The sequence below is a fragment of the Larus michahellis genome, chromosome 21 (genome assembly GCF_964199755.1).
Source record: "Larus michahellis chromosome 21, bLarMic1.1, whole genome shotgun sequence".
NCBI lineage: Eukaryota > Metazoa > Chordata > Aves > Charadriiformes > Laridae > Larus > Larus michahellis.
The window spans coordinates 4,462,183-4,475,909 of NC_133916.1; positions in this window are offsets into that span (position 1 = coordinate 4,462,183).

Here is a 13,727-nt window from a genome sequence, read left to right on the forward strand (position 1 = left end):
CTGGCAGCGCCTTCGCAATTTAGGGAGATAAAAAGAGCATTTAGAAGGAGGCGGCGTTGGAGGGACAGGACCATCCCCTGGGTTTTGGGGTGGTGATGCTCCTCTCTGCCGTGACCTGGGCACCGGGGCACATCCCTTGTGCCCTGTCTACCTTTTTCCCGCGGAGGGTGGGCGCTGGGATGGGGATAATCCCCTGGGCAGGGTGCTGCAGCCCCGGGGAGCGGGGACAGGCAAGGGGCTGCCCGGAGTCCGTGGGCAGATGCAGCGGAGCTGGGGGTGGGCTGGGTGCTGCAGAGCTCACGCGGGTGCCGTCAGCCCGTGAGCAATAATTAGCGATGATCAAAGCAGCTTCTTCCCGACAGCCCTGAATATGGATGCCTGGAAATCTCGGCGAGCGTTGGGGCTGCTGGCAGGGAGAAAACAACACCCGCTCCTGCCTGCGGGCAAGTCCCTTCTGCGGGCAGATGTCTGCTGGGGCTGCTGCCAGGACCCCCAGCACTAGTGGGGTGATTCTGGGGGGGCTGGGGGTGAGTGTCGCCATGGGCTGGTGTGCAGGGCATGAGGGGGGCTCCGCTCCCAGCCTGGCAGACCTGGCTCCGCTGCATCTCTGCAAGTCAAGAAGAGGGAGTGAAGGCGAATAAGGAGGAGAGTCTGGCAGCTCCTCGGGGACTGGAGCAGGCTGAGAAGAGCAATGGTGCAGCTGCCGAGCCACCCCACCCCGCGATTTGGCCCCGAGGGGCTGTCCCCACAGCCCAGACACCCGTGTCTCTGCCGCAGGCTCACTCCCAGGTTGTCCCAGTGTGTCACTGCCCGTGTCACTAACCCCCTGTGCTGCGGTCAGAGGCTGGCAGACCTCTGCTCCCGCGCCCCTGCCTGCATTTCCCCCCTCGGCGGCGCCCACCCTGCGGGAGGGCTGGATGAGACGTGCCCCGGCCACGCTACATGGGGTTTGATAAATTCTTGCTTTGTTTTCCTTTGATTTCCGCTGGCCCTCTCTGAGGACAGTGTGTGCGGGCTGATGGGAGCGGGGACGGCTGCCAGCTGCCTCCCCTCCACCATCCCCAGCAGAGGCACCAGTGGCAGCTCCTCCTGCCCTCGGGGTGCCCGTTCGCGCTGGGAAAAGCCGTTTCCAGGACCAGCTCCTCTCCCCCGCTGGCTGCAGTGGGGTGTGCGAGATGCCCCCACGCTCCGCTCCCCAGAAACAAGCAGGAATCTGTGGCAAACCCCTGCCCAGCGCTCCTGGCTTCCTCCCAGCCTCAGCCCGCTGAGCAGGGGCATCCAGAAAAGCCCAATTCTCCCCCAAAACCAGTCCCAGCAATTTCCCCGCCTCACCCCAACCCTCTCCGCTTGCTCAGGGCTTGCACCTCGGCTGCACCCACACCTGCGTGGCCCCCTGAGCCCCTTGGGTGTTTTTCTCCCCCTTTTCCCTTCTCCGTCCCTTCTCCCCCCTTCTCCTCTCTGTCCTTTCCCCTTCGCGATTGCACAACGCAGCACATTGTGGCTGGAGCCCCAGGACCTCTCCCTGCCTCCCGGGCTCAGATTTGTCTCTGCCTTCAAAGAGAGAAGGGAACCGCTGCCGAGCGGAGCCTGACGGCCAGGACTGTGCAGCGGGAGCAGGGAAAAGGGACTGCTGGTGCCTCGGCATGGAGGGGAAGGGCTGAACCCGAGCCCCGGGGCCGGTTTTGGGGGTGCTCCCTGCTCTCCCCACCATGTGCCCCATTTGCTCTCTGCAGGCAACTGTCCTCTCGGCCGCCACATGCAAGCAGCCTGCGGGAGCATCGCGCCCTCTCAGGGACACAGGGCAGCCCCGGGGGCGTGAAAACGCTGGGAATGTTCCCGTATTTCCCTGGGAAGAGCCAGGCTGCTCGCGGCTCGGCCCCAAGCGCGGCGTTCGCTGCCCTCCTCGAGGGAGGCGAGGAGAAGAAAGGGGGTGCCCGAAGCGGGGCCAAGCTAAATCCGCGGCTGAGAGGCAGGTGGGCTATTAGTCCCCAGGACGAACCTCAGGGAAAACAGCTCCTGCTGTAAGGATTTCCTCTCTTTATTATTAGTATTTTTTTGGGGGGGGAGATTGCTCCAACTCCTGCTCTCCCTGCCGACAGCCAGCTCTCTCCCGGCCGGCACGGCGCTGGAGGGAGGGGTTGGCTTTCTGCGGCTTTCTCCCTTTTCCCTGCAAGACCGAGATGCTGATGTGTAAGCGCTGGGTCTCTTTGGCTCCCCAGGTCCTCCATGGCTGAAGCAGCGGCTGCCGGGAGGAGGCAGCCAGGAAGCCGCCCCTATAGACGCCGCTATACTCCTCCAGGCTCCTGCATATATATATTTCCGCTGCTGTCTGCCTGTGCCGGAGCAGGAACGTGCGTCCCCAAAGCAGCACGGGGATTAACGGGCTGTGAGGAACAGGGCAGCTCTCACCATGCCGTCCCTGTCCCGGCCGGCAGCGGGTGCAACCCCGGCAATGCCGAGCCCCCGAGCCGGCTCCGCTCCAGCAGCTCCTCCGAAACATCCCGGCTCAAAAGCAATTTTCCAACAAGCCTTCACTTCCAGGGAGTCTGACCTTTTCATTAATAAATCAGCTGTGTTATTGAACGCATGAATAATACATGATCACACCCAGCCCTGCGCTAAACTCTGTGTGTAAAATTTAATTAATCCTCTCACGTAACGCCCCCGAGGGCTGGTGATGAATGGTTACGCACAGCTTGGGCTGCCAGCGGTACCCGGCGATGGCTCCGGAGCATCCCGGCCCCAGCAGCCGCATCCCGCTCACCCCAGGGGGTTTCCCTCCAGCAATTTCTATGGATGTTTCTTTCTCAGAGTGTTTTAAAAGGGAAAATTCTCCTTTGCTCTGGAGCTGCTGGAGGAAACCCCTGCAGCATCCTCTCATGGAGCATTTCCTCTGGGAAATAACAGCGGCTCTTTCTTTCCCCGACCTTTTCCTGCTGTGGCTGTTAATAATGTGAAATCCTAAGTAAATGTCTCCATTCAGGTGTGTTTAACAGGAAACCATGAGCAAACACCCATCACCGCTGGTGCAATCTCCAGGAGACCCCCAGGTATTTAAACGGGAATCAGCCCCAAAGATGGCCTTGCTCCCAGCGGGGTCCTTCTCTCCGGCTGCCACACGGGAGGGGTGGGAACGTGTTTGCTTGTTTTTAAACTCAACAAAAGCTTTGACCCCGGGGATGGTGCCAGGGAGAGCGTTAGTTTGACGCCGGGGGGGGGGGCCGTGCTGTTTCCTCCCAGGCTTCGCTCCTCTCACTCCCCCGTTTAACCTCGCAAGCGCTGGGGATGCTGGTGGGGGGGCTTCTGCAGCGGCCGCCTTGGCTCTGCTCCCCGAGTCAACGGGCCGGGGGTCTTGCAGGGGAAACCGCAGCAGCCCGGGATTAATTAGTGAGAAGCAAAATGAGGTCTGGTAGTGATTACACTCACCCTTGGCCAGGAAGCAGCTGCGGACTCATGTGGCCGGTGCATAGTGAGGGGGAGGACGAGCCCCTCCTGCCCCCTGGCAGACCCCTGGCTCAGCACCCTACCCAGCACCCCGCAGCCCGAGGGGGAAAGCACCCACTGCCCCACGCCATGGGGCTGCCTGGGGCCACGGGTGCGAGTCGGGGGGTTTGGTGGGCGACGTATGCGTGGCTGGAGCTGGGGGGGGGGGGGGCGTGTGTGTGGGGACCCCAGCTTTTGGGGGCTGCAGGGGGACCCATCCCCGGCTGTGCCCCGCGGCTCTGCCGGCCATGCCAGGGTGCTGCGCGGTGCCGGGGATGGAAACCAGCTGCCACGTTCTCCCTCTAGCGGACACGGCCCGTGGGTGAGCGGGAGGGGGGTGGGGGCCCCACTCGGGTCCCCACTCCTGGTGCTCCCTGGGAGGTGATGTGCCCTGGGCTTTTCGGCACGTCAGCACAGGCGCTGGGGACGCTCCCACCATCCCTCCTCCCACCTGACTCCGGTGCGGCTGCGAAAGGATGGAGCGTTTCGCGCACAGCCGTCGCCGCTGGGAGAAGGGATGTGGGTGTCACGGGGAAGGGGACGGGATCACGCAGGGGCTCCGGGGTGGGTTTCGGAGCTGGTGTGAGCTGGCACCGGTCCCACCGACATGGTGAAAGCTCTGCCTGCTCTCACCAGCAGAGGAGCCGGCCTCTGTTTGCTATACCTCTCCCCATCCCATAACGCAGCGTTTCAGCGAATGTGCTGAAAAATAAACACGTTTCCTTATAGCTCCACATGCACAAATGTTACCCTTGGCTGCACGCGAGGGGCCGGCCGCCCTGGGACTGAAGAGGGCTTTTGTTGGGCGAACGGCTGCACGAATAATTTGAAAACTTCTGGGTTTATCTTCCTGCCTCCTTCTCCCAACTTTTCCCCAGCCGGCAAAAATGACCCTGTGGGATTTAGAGCTCTGCCCCATGGCTGCAGACTGCACGGCTTGGGGAGCATCCCCCTTTGCTGGGGAACCCCTGGAGCCCAAGCGCCTCCACTCCCAACTCCTTCCCAGCTTTTCTCCCCGCTCCCTGCCGGCTGCACGCCCCGGGCTTCCTCCCCTCTCCCTCCCAGCCCTCCCAATTAAATGTTTCCGAGCGAGGTTGTCTTGAAGTGTCCGCAGCTTCAGAAAGCCCCGGCGGGTTGCCTCTGAGGAGCGGTTTCAAAGGCTTTCATCGCTCTCTGATACCGGCTCCGCGCCGCTGCCGGGAGCTGCTGTAGCTCTGGGGTGGTTGCACGCCGCCAGCAGGACCTGGGCATGGGGATGGCACGGCCCGAGGCACCGCCGTCCCCAGGCTTTGAAGAAATGCTGGTCAGGGTCACCAAACCTCCCAGCCCTTCGTGCAAGGGTCAAGCCCTGGGTGCGTCTCTCTGCAGACAACCAGGAGAGGGCTGGAGCCAGCCCGGTATGGAAACATCGCTTGTTTGCATCCGTAGCTACGGCTGTTTTCTTCAATAGCCAACAGCTCCGTAAGGAGGAGTTTGGGAGTTTGATTTCATACGTCAGGACAGTGGCTGATGGAAAGAAACCGGGCGGCAGCTGGGTGGGTGTGCGAGGAATGCCGGCATGATGGGGAACGCTCAGCCTTGAATTCGGAAGCTGGGACTTGGCATGTGAGGCTCATGGTGTGGCCGGGCCACCGGCTGCCTGCTCAGAGAGGAGATGAGAGAGATGCCGGCTGTAAAGCTGCTGCTCAGGATGGTCCCTCCTGGGCCCTGGGGACAATTTCCAGCTGCCGAGCAGAGGATGGTGCCAGCCCCAGCCACGGCTTGGCAGATGGTCCAAGGAGCCACCGGGCTGGGATGTCCTGCTGCCCATCCTGGCCATGGTTGCAGGGTCCAAGGGACGTGGGGCTGCGCGGTGCCGTTGGGACGAGGCCGCAGGCTCCTGGACACGGGGGGACAAACACTGCCCAGCGCAGCCTCCAGATGTGCATTTCATTCTGATTTAATCAGATATTTACTGTGAGACCATAAAGCCGTGAACTGCTCTTGGGCGCGTTTCCAGGGCTATTCCCCAGCCTCTTCCCCTACAGCCACCATCTCCCGCCACCAAGCCCTTCCCATGCTGTTTAATTGCCTCACTTAATCAATGCAAATGAGTTATGAGCCATGAATGGTCTCTGATCCCGGTGCAAATCCCTGTAAAACGTGCAGCTGGAAAAACTCTTCCCCAGCCTTTGGCTGGTTTTCCTTGCGTGTTTGCTGAAGCAGAGCTGCTCCCCTTCCAGAGACCGGCTGTACCTGCTGGGGGGGGTGTCTGTTTGTCCATAGGGTGCCGGCAATCCCACCCACAATGTGCCCTGCGCCAGGGTGCCTGGCACAGCTCCCCTGGGGACATCAGAGGGCACGACTCAGGGCACTGGGTGCCCCCGTCAGCTGGAAAATCATCAGGGCTTTTCCTTCTGTGCTGTTTTCATGTGCTCTCATCTGCCTCCCCACTGATGTCCTGGACTTCCACGCCTGCCCTGAGCTGCATGGTCCGTTCCCTGCACTCCTTGCTGGGCATATTTTTAATAACCCCATTTCTGTGTGATGCCTCTGTCCTGCAAGCAGCCCCCACTCAGGTTTGGCAGGTTGGCCAGGCTCGGACATGCTGAGCTATATCAATGTTAGTTTCCAGTCCTGCATGAAACCTACTGAACCCTGGTGGCACATTTGCAAGAGTCAACCCTTCGGGGGCTTACTGAAATGTTCCTTGTTGCAAATGTCAGGGAGGTTGGTTGTGAAACGTCAACGATTTCCTTGGAGGACAACAGTTGGATCTACTGATGTTGTCATCCATTGATCCGTTGATACAATCACTCATCCATCCACCAGCCCATCTATCCATCCATCCACCCACCCACCCACCAACCCATCCATCCATCCATCCATCCATCCATCCATCCATCCATCCATCCATCCATCCATCCATCCACCAACCCATCTATCCATCCATCCATCCATCCATCCATCCATCCATCCATCCATCCATCCGTCCATCCATCCATCCACCAGCCCATCTACCCATCCATCCATCCATCCATCCATCCATCCATCCATCCATCCACGAGCCCATCTGTTCATCCACCCACCCACCCACCCATCCATCCGTCAACCCCCCAAGCAACCCTTGCTACCCGGTGTTCGCAGAAGGAGGGTGGGAGGGCAGGGAGGGAGGTCGTCCCCAAGTAGATGATGGAGATCTGTGGGATGCTGGGGATGGGCGAGGGGGGCGAGGGGAGCAAGGGGTCGGGGGGACGAGCGCAGGGTGGCCATGGCCATGCAGCCGCCGGGGTTGCTGGCAGGGGCTGGGCTGCTGGCGAGACGCAGCTGGATGGCTCCGCTTTTTTCCAGGCCTGTGTCTCAGTTTCTCTTTATTTTATGTGTTTTTATTTCCTATTAAAAGCGCGCTGTCTCATTTCCTCCATGAAAAACAAGGCTCTTTCAGCGAGATGAATTCCTCCAGCTCCAGCAAAGCCCCAGTCTGCGCTGAAAAATAAACAGGCTGTGCGGGATGCAGCCACCTTCTCCCCACGGCCCTCGCTGCCCCACGGCCCCTGCTGCCCCACGGGCCCCACTGCCGCTGCTGGGGTCGGCTTGGGGCAAAGGTGTTGAATCCCCGCCCCGGGGGCAGGGGGACAGTGTCTGCTGCAGACACCCATCGGGCCAGCGCCGTTTGCTGCCCTGTGCCTCCCCTTCCCTCCCGGGAACCTGCCTTGTTTCAGGCAGGGTTTGGTGGTGGCTAAAGGAGGAGGAACCAGTGACACTTTTCCAGGCTGCTGTGTCCCCTTGTCACGTTGGGAAGATGCTGGGGACCGCAGCAAAGGGCCTGGAGCCCTCTCGGACCTCGGCGTCTGCAACCCTCCACCCACAGGAGAGACAGATCCTCGGAGGCTACGGCAGCAGCTACCAGAGCATCTGCCTCAGCTGGAAGCAGCGGCTCAGATGCCTTCGAGATGAAAACACTTCCTCTGCCGCTCCACCTCCACCTGACATTTGGGAAAGCAGAGCCGCAGCTCCCTGGAGCTTTCCGGAACTTTTAATTGGAGCCATTACACACGCTGCTCATCCCGCTGAAAGGCATGAAGCAGCGGCGTGGGGCAGCGCTGGCTCCGGGAGGGAGCTTGGAGAGGAGCCGTCCCGAGCTGTTGTCCGGGGAACAGGGCGTTTATCCCGGCCGGCAGCACCCGACCAGACCTGGGTGGGTTGTTTGCAGCCTGGGATGTGGCTGGCCTGCTCGGGGATGGGCTCCACGGGTGCGCTGAGTTGGTGAGTCCTCAGCACTTGTTTCCGATGGCTCTGATGGTGCCCACGGTCTGTGTCACCCGTGGGAGAGGTCTCTGGGCGAGGGGTGAGTGCTTCGAACAGCTGATCTGTTGCAATAAGCCGGCCCTTGCAAGGGCAGAGCTGAGCTGTCTGGCACTGGATCCCAGCCCAGCCGCCTTCCCCGAACCTGAAGACACCAGGCCGGTGCCTCCATGGGGGCAGCCCTGCTGGTCCCTGCATCGGCTGCAGCTCAGCTCCACCAGAGACCCCCAGGGCTGCAGATTTTTCACCAGTTTGGGGTTAATGTTTTTTTGGTCGTGCTGCAATTTAGCATCTACCCTGGCGAGCAGAAGGCAGCCTTTCCGGATGGTGCTGCCGCAGCAGGAAGATGTTGGGGGGGGTGATGCCCCCCAGGTTGGCTGCTCTGCCCTCCAGAGCTGCCTGTGCTTTGCTCCGGCTCAGCTCCAGCCTGTCCCTCCATGGCAAACGCGGTGGTGGGCACAGCCGGAGGACGGTCACTTCTGGGAAGGCTCCTGACAGCTGATTTTACAGTGTTGGCAGCTTGGCTCAGCCTTCCGTTCGCTTCTGCTTCAATCAAAATAAATGTGCAATATTGAAGTATCCGAGCCGAACTCCCCGGGCAGAGAGAAACAGAAAGATGTTTATTTTCCAGCCCTGAGCTATGTATTTATTATGGAATAGTGGTGCTTGTCGGTGGTGGAAGGCCTGGCAGGGCTCTGCAACCACAGCTCGCCAGCCACAGTGCCCGTGGCCGGCTCCTCGGGGAGAGGGGGCAGGCTGCGATGGCCACAGCAGGGACTGTCCCTTAAGAAGAAAGGCAAAAAAGAAGGGGAAGAAATGAGATGAGGCTGGGGTGTGTTGCTTTGACAACTTCCCAAGGTTTTCTTTGGAGGCTGAGGGCCACGGGAACAAACTCTCCCTGGGGATGGGGCTTCCCCATGGCCAGGCGTGATGCTGGGAGAGGGGAAGGGGGCCAGGGAGGGTAGCAGGGGCTGGAAAAAGCGATGTGAGCTGCCAGCACGTCTGGCTGAGGTCTGACACATCAAAGGAAAGGCACAGAGATACCCAGAGCTGGTATTGCCTGCAAACACCCCACCTCTGAGCGACGTCTCGGGTCCTCCCAGGTGTGGGGTGAGAAGCAGCTGTAGTTACTGAGTGCAAGTGATTGCGTTGGCCGGGGAGTTATCAAATGCCCCGAGCTGCTGGCAGCAGCTTGCTTACTTCTGGATGGAGGAATGAAAGTTTGCGCCTTCAGCCAGTAATTCCAGCCAGTTTTCAAGCCTGGGGGAGCTGCGGAGGCATCGGGGGATGAGCCAGCGAAGGTCACGCTTCCCACGCCAGGCTGGTGGATGCTCGGGCCCATGGTGAACCGCATCAGGTGGGGTTTGGTGTCTTGCACAGAGGTTTTTAGCCGTGGCCGGCAGATGTTCGGGGTTCATGGGCTTGAGTTTGCTGTGGAAATGCTTGTGTCCTCATCTGAGGATTTTCAGGACTCCGCAAGTCAGAGAAGATTGAAAGTGCAGGTCTGGTGGTGGTCTGCGGGGACCGGCTGTGTTTACTGGGCTTCGGGAGGGAGGAAATAACACATGCACAAAATCCTCCAAGGATGCAGAACTGGGAGGATTTGCAAATACCAGAGAGGACAGAGAGGTTAGAAAAATCTGCAGGAAACGCAAAGGCCCAGTTCGGAAAATGCAAAGCAAATCCATCTGGAGGGGAGCAGGGAATGGCAGCAGCGTGTTGCGGATGCTGTGAGCTCCTTGGGGCAGCGGGGCTGGGAAAGGCGTTCAGGAGGTGCCTGCTCCAGTGCATCTCAGAGGTCAGAGGGGCTCCATCAGCTTCAATCCCTGCTAGCCACATTGTGCAAACTGCTCGGCTCCCAACTGAGCAAGCAGCCAGGGTCTTGGCTCCGTAAGACCCAGGAGCGGGGGCTGGCAGGAGCCCGTCGAGCTGACCCGGGTCTCTGGCCGCAGCCTCGAGCTCTCGCAGCTGCTTTATCCTACGGGCGCCAGCTGGGATTGCAATCCCCGGGCCGAGAATACTCCCTTCGGCTGCGGGGTGCCGTCCTGGGGCTCCTGTCCCAGCCCCGGGGCCACGAAGGCGCCTCAGGGGTGCAGCGATTGCTGCCCATCCATCACTGTCCCTCTGCTAAATTGCCGTAACTGTCCCGAAGTGTGAAGGCAGTACGAGGGGGCAGGGAGTACCAATAATAATCAGGCAGTGAAATGCTACAGGGAAATAATTTCAGCGCTTGGCAGTGGGGATGAGCTGGGGGGGGACCTGCTCTGGTGCTGGCACCCCTGGGCAAAAGCCCAATTAGCTTTGGGTGTGCGGGATGAGGCACCGCACGGCTCCCCTCCTGCGGTTTCTGATGCGTGACCCGTTCCACTGCCCTACAAACCCCGCGGGGCTCAGTGCTTCTCCTCCCCGATCCCTCGTGTGTTGCAGAGCCCCCGGTTCACAAGCAGAAACTCCTGTCCCTGCTGCTGGTCCGCGAGAGCCGGGCAACGCCGGTGGTGGGGATGGCTAAAGGATGTGCCTGGACCATCCCCCTCCCTTTCGGCAGCTCCCGGGGAAGCATCCCCTCCCCTGGGGTGTCCCGACCCTCACCCCGGGCAGCGGGAGCGGGGGCGCTTTATGCGGCGTGGAGGCTGCGGGAGGATTAAAGGCAGATTGATTGGGCCTTAATAGCTCCGCCGTAAATTCCTCCTCCAAATGCCGTTTGAGAGCGGTGAAACCCCGGTGTTCCCAGAGCTCCCTTGCTTATTAAACAACCTAATGAAGTGATTTGATTAAATGCAGGGAAGTCTTTCTGGCTGCCCCGGTGCTTTGTAGCGACCTGGGATTATTGAAACTGTTACTTGGGAGATGCCGTTCTTGAAGATGTGCCTTGTTAACTACAGCTCGTTTCTGACTTTGCAGTGGTTAATTGCCGGGGTTGTTGTTTGTCGCTTGGTTTGTGGGAGCGCAGCAGAGCCCCAGGCGTGTGCCCCGGTGCCCAGCCAAGGCAACGGGCTCGAAACTAGAGCTGCGAAGGGCTGTGCTTCTGTCTTGTGAGGCTTGTAGCTCAGGGGTTAAGTGACTTTGTGAAAAATAAGATCCGGAGTCCCGATGGCAGGATTTCTCCTATAGAAATGCTGCTGTTCGGGCCTGAGCTGCAACCGCAGAGCAGAGAGCGATGGGTGTCCCATCCCGGGAGGAGCCAGGGAGATGAAAGGATGAAAGGAGAAGGGCAAGCACCAACTGCGAAGGCTCCTGCACCGACTGCTGCTCTGCCTGCGATGGGGACCAGCTCCCAGTGGGGTGGGCAGCTGCTGCCGGGGGCTCCTCTAATACCGGCAATTAACAGCAATGGTAGTCAAAAGAGCTGGTGAGTTTAAGAAGAGAGTCCAGGCTGCGGAGGGAGAGTGGGAAGGAGCAGCATGAGTAACAGACATAAAAAGAGAGGAGGCAATGTGACCTCTGCAGAGACACAAATTACTCAGCTCCTTCTGGCTGCATCAAAGATTTTCTGACTCACCAGCCTGGGGATTTAACCCCTGGATCTCGGGCGGTGCTGGCAGACGACTGGCGGGATGCAGAGGCTGCTCCTGTTTCTTGTCCATGCGGGAGTGTGGCAGGATTCCCGTGTCCTCTTTGGGATGAGGAAGGCTCCAGCTGCCCCCCGGGGCTTTGGGGGCCACGGTGGGTTTGCATGGGGACCCCAGGACTGAAGAGGTGGAGGGATAAGGATGGAGATGGAGGGAGGAGGTCCATCCCTTCCAGCTGCTCCCAGACTCTGCAACTGCACCTTGTTTTTCCCCCTCTTCTCCCTCCCCAGAGCCTTGGGAGCTACCTGGAGCTGGCTGTGTCCTGGGCGTGACCGAGCAACCATGGGGAGATCTGCCTTCCCAGATTCTCCATGCAAAACTCTGGAAACCCCCTGTTTTAGCCCAGCTTCACCTTCCGCATCCCTGGCCCCACTGGAGATGGAGGGCTCGGATGCAGCCTCCAGCCCCATCCTCCCCTGCTCGAAGGGGTTAAACCCTCCCAGGCTCGGGGTCGTTGTTCCCTTGCACTCGTCTGGGGGAATAATTGGAAGCAGGCTGCTGCGCAGCGGAGCTACTTGGTTGGAGAGTGTCTGAACTGCTTCATCCCTCATTGAACCCGGCCTGAAAAGACGGGGAAGAGCCCAGGATGCTGATGGGCATCGGAGCCTGTCGCCCCTATTCTGAGAGCAGGAAGGGCAGGTCTGGAGGAACACCAGCGTCGGAAACTTTCTGCTCCCTCTCACCCCAGATCACCTGGAAAAACAGGAAAGGAAAGAGGAGAAAGATATTCCAGCTGCAGGAGGCAACATAAAGGCTATGCCCATGGAGCTGCGCCAGGGAATGGCTGGAAACAGGCCGGGAGCAAGCAGGGAGAGACAGGGAGATAAGGGATGGAGCTCAGCTAGGTGGAAAATACGGGAGGAGCTTGATTTATTTGCTGTTTCCCTTCATCTCCTTTTCTTCCAGTTTTCATCGTGGTTTGTGAAGAGTTTATCTGGAAGCTTGTGCAATGACTGGACGGGCTCCATGCAGAAAGAGACCCGGAGCAAAACAAACCTGGAGCCTGACCTGGGCTGTGATGGATAATCTTGACTATCGGGGCCTCTGGAGTTTGTTTAAACCAAGCTGAGATTTTCACCAAGACAACTTTCATTAGGAGATTTCCTGTGCTGCCAGGAGAGGCAGAAACCTCGTCACAGCAGCCTCTCCCGGTGCGTTGCCTTTTCCATTTCTGGTCCTTGGTTGATCTCAGTTTAAAAGAAGAGAGAGCGGCGGCTGCAGCTGGACAGGAGTGGGGGTTTCAGTTTCACTGGAAATGCCCCATATTCTGCTTTTTTTTCCACTCCAAAATAATACAAAAACAAAAATAAGAAGTTTCCCGTAATACAGGACTGTTGGAAAAGTCTCCCTTGGAGTTGAAGGAAACATATTTTTTTTTTATTCTTTTTTTAATACAATGAAAATATTTCACTCCTATTTTTACCTTCAGTAAAGCCCTTAATGGGACATTGAGATGCCATGGGATGTTTTTAGGGATGCGATTTCACCTGCTTTTAATAGTTTTTGCAGCATTTGGCTCCTGCGGCCGTTTCCCTCCCCTGGGGCGATGTGAACCGGGGGCTGCGGGGTCTCAGGGTGCTCGGCCAAACTCTGTCCCCCCTGAAGCAGCTGCCCCATTTCGAGACAAAGGCTGGGGCTGGAGGAAGGGAGCAGAGGGATGTTTCCTATGGGAAATCGGAGCCGTGAGCCCCAGACCCAAAGGCAACACTCCTGGTGCTGCTCCTTCCACACAGGGGATGCTGAACCCCCCCATCCGGGATGGAATTCGGTGCCCACCTCCCCTTGCGAGCGGCTGAACAGACTTCTGCTCCATCCCTTTGCACAATGAGCTCTTTGCACAACCGACTCTCAAATATTTGGGTGATGAGTGGCCAGACGAAGCCAGGGGAAGGGCTGGGTGATGAGTCCATGTTCTGGATGATTCGCAGCTTTACCAAGCTTGGGGATGATCCCGGGTTAATTACAGCCCTGCTCTTCCCCAGGGTGGAAGGAAAGCGTTTATGGGGAGAGGGGTGTGAGGATACAGCCCTTGGAGGACCGCTCCTGGAATGGTTTTGGAAATCTGATGCTGCCTCCGATGCTTCCCTGCTCTAGAGCTGACCCATGTGCAGCGCCTGCGAGGAAGAGTTAACTCTTCCCTGCAAGCACTGAGCATCCTGCCCCAGGGGAGCGGAGAGGGATGGATTCGCCCCTGCTCCTGGTTGGACATAGCCAAGTGTGAGAATGAAATATCCCAGCTCAGGGAAGGGGGGAAAACCCCACCAGGCATTTCCTGGGGAGGGAAGAGACCTGTTTCCCGTGGGATCTTTATTCCTTGAAAGAGGCTGCGAGGAGAAAATGGAGCATTTGCTTGCAAAGGGGAAAGCAGGAGAAAGGGTGCTGGGCAGAGCA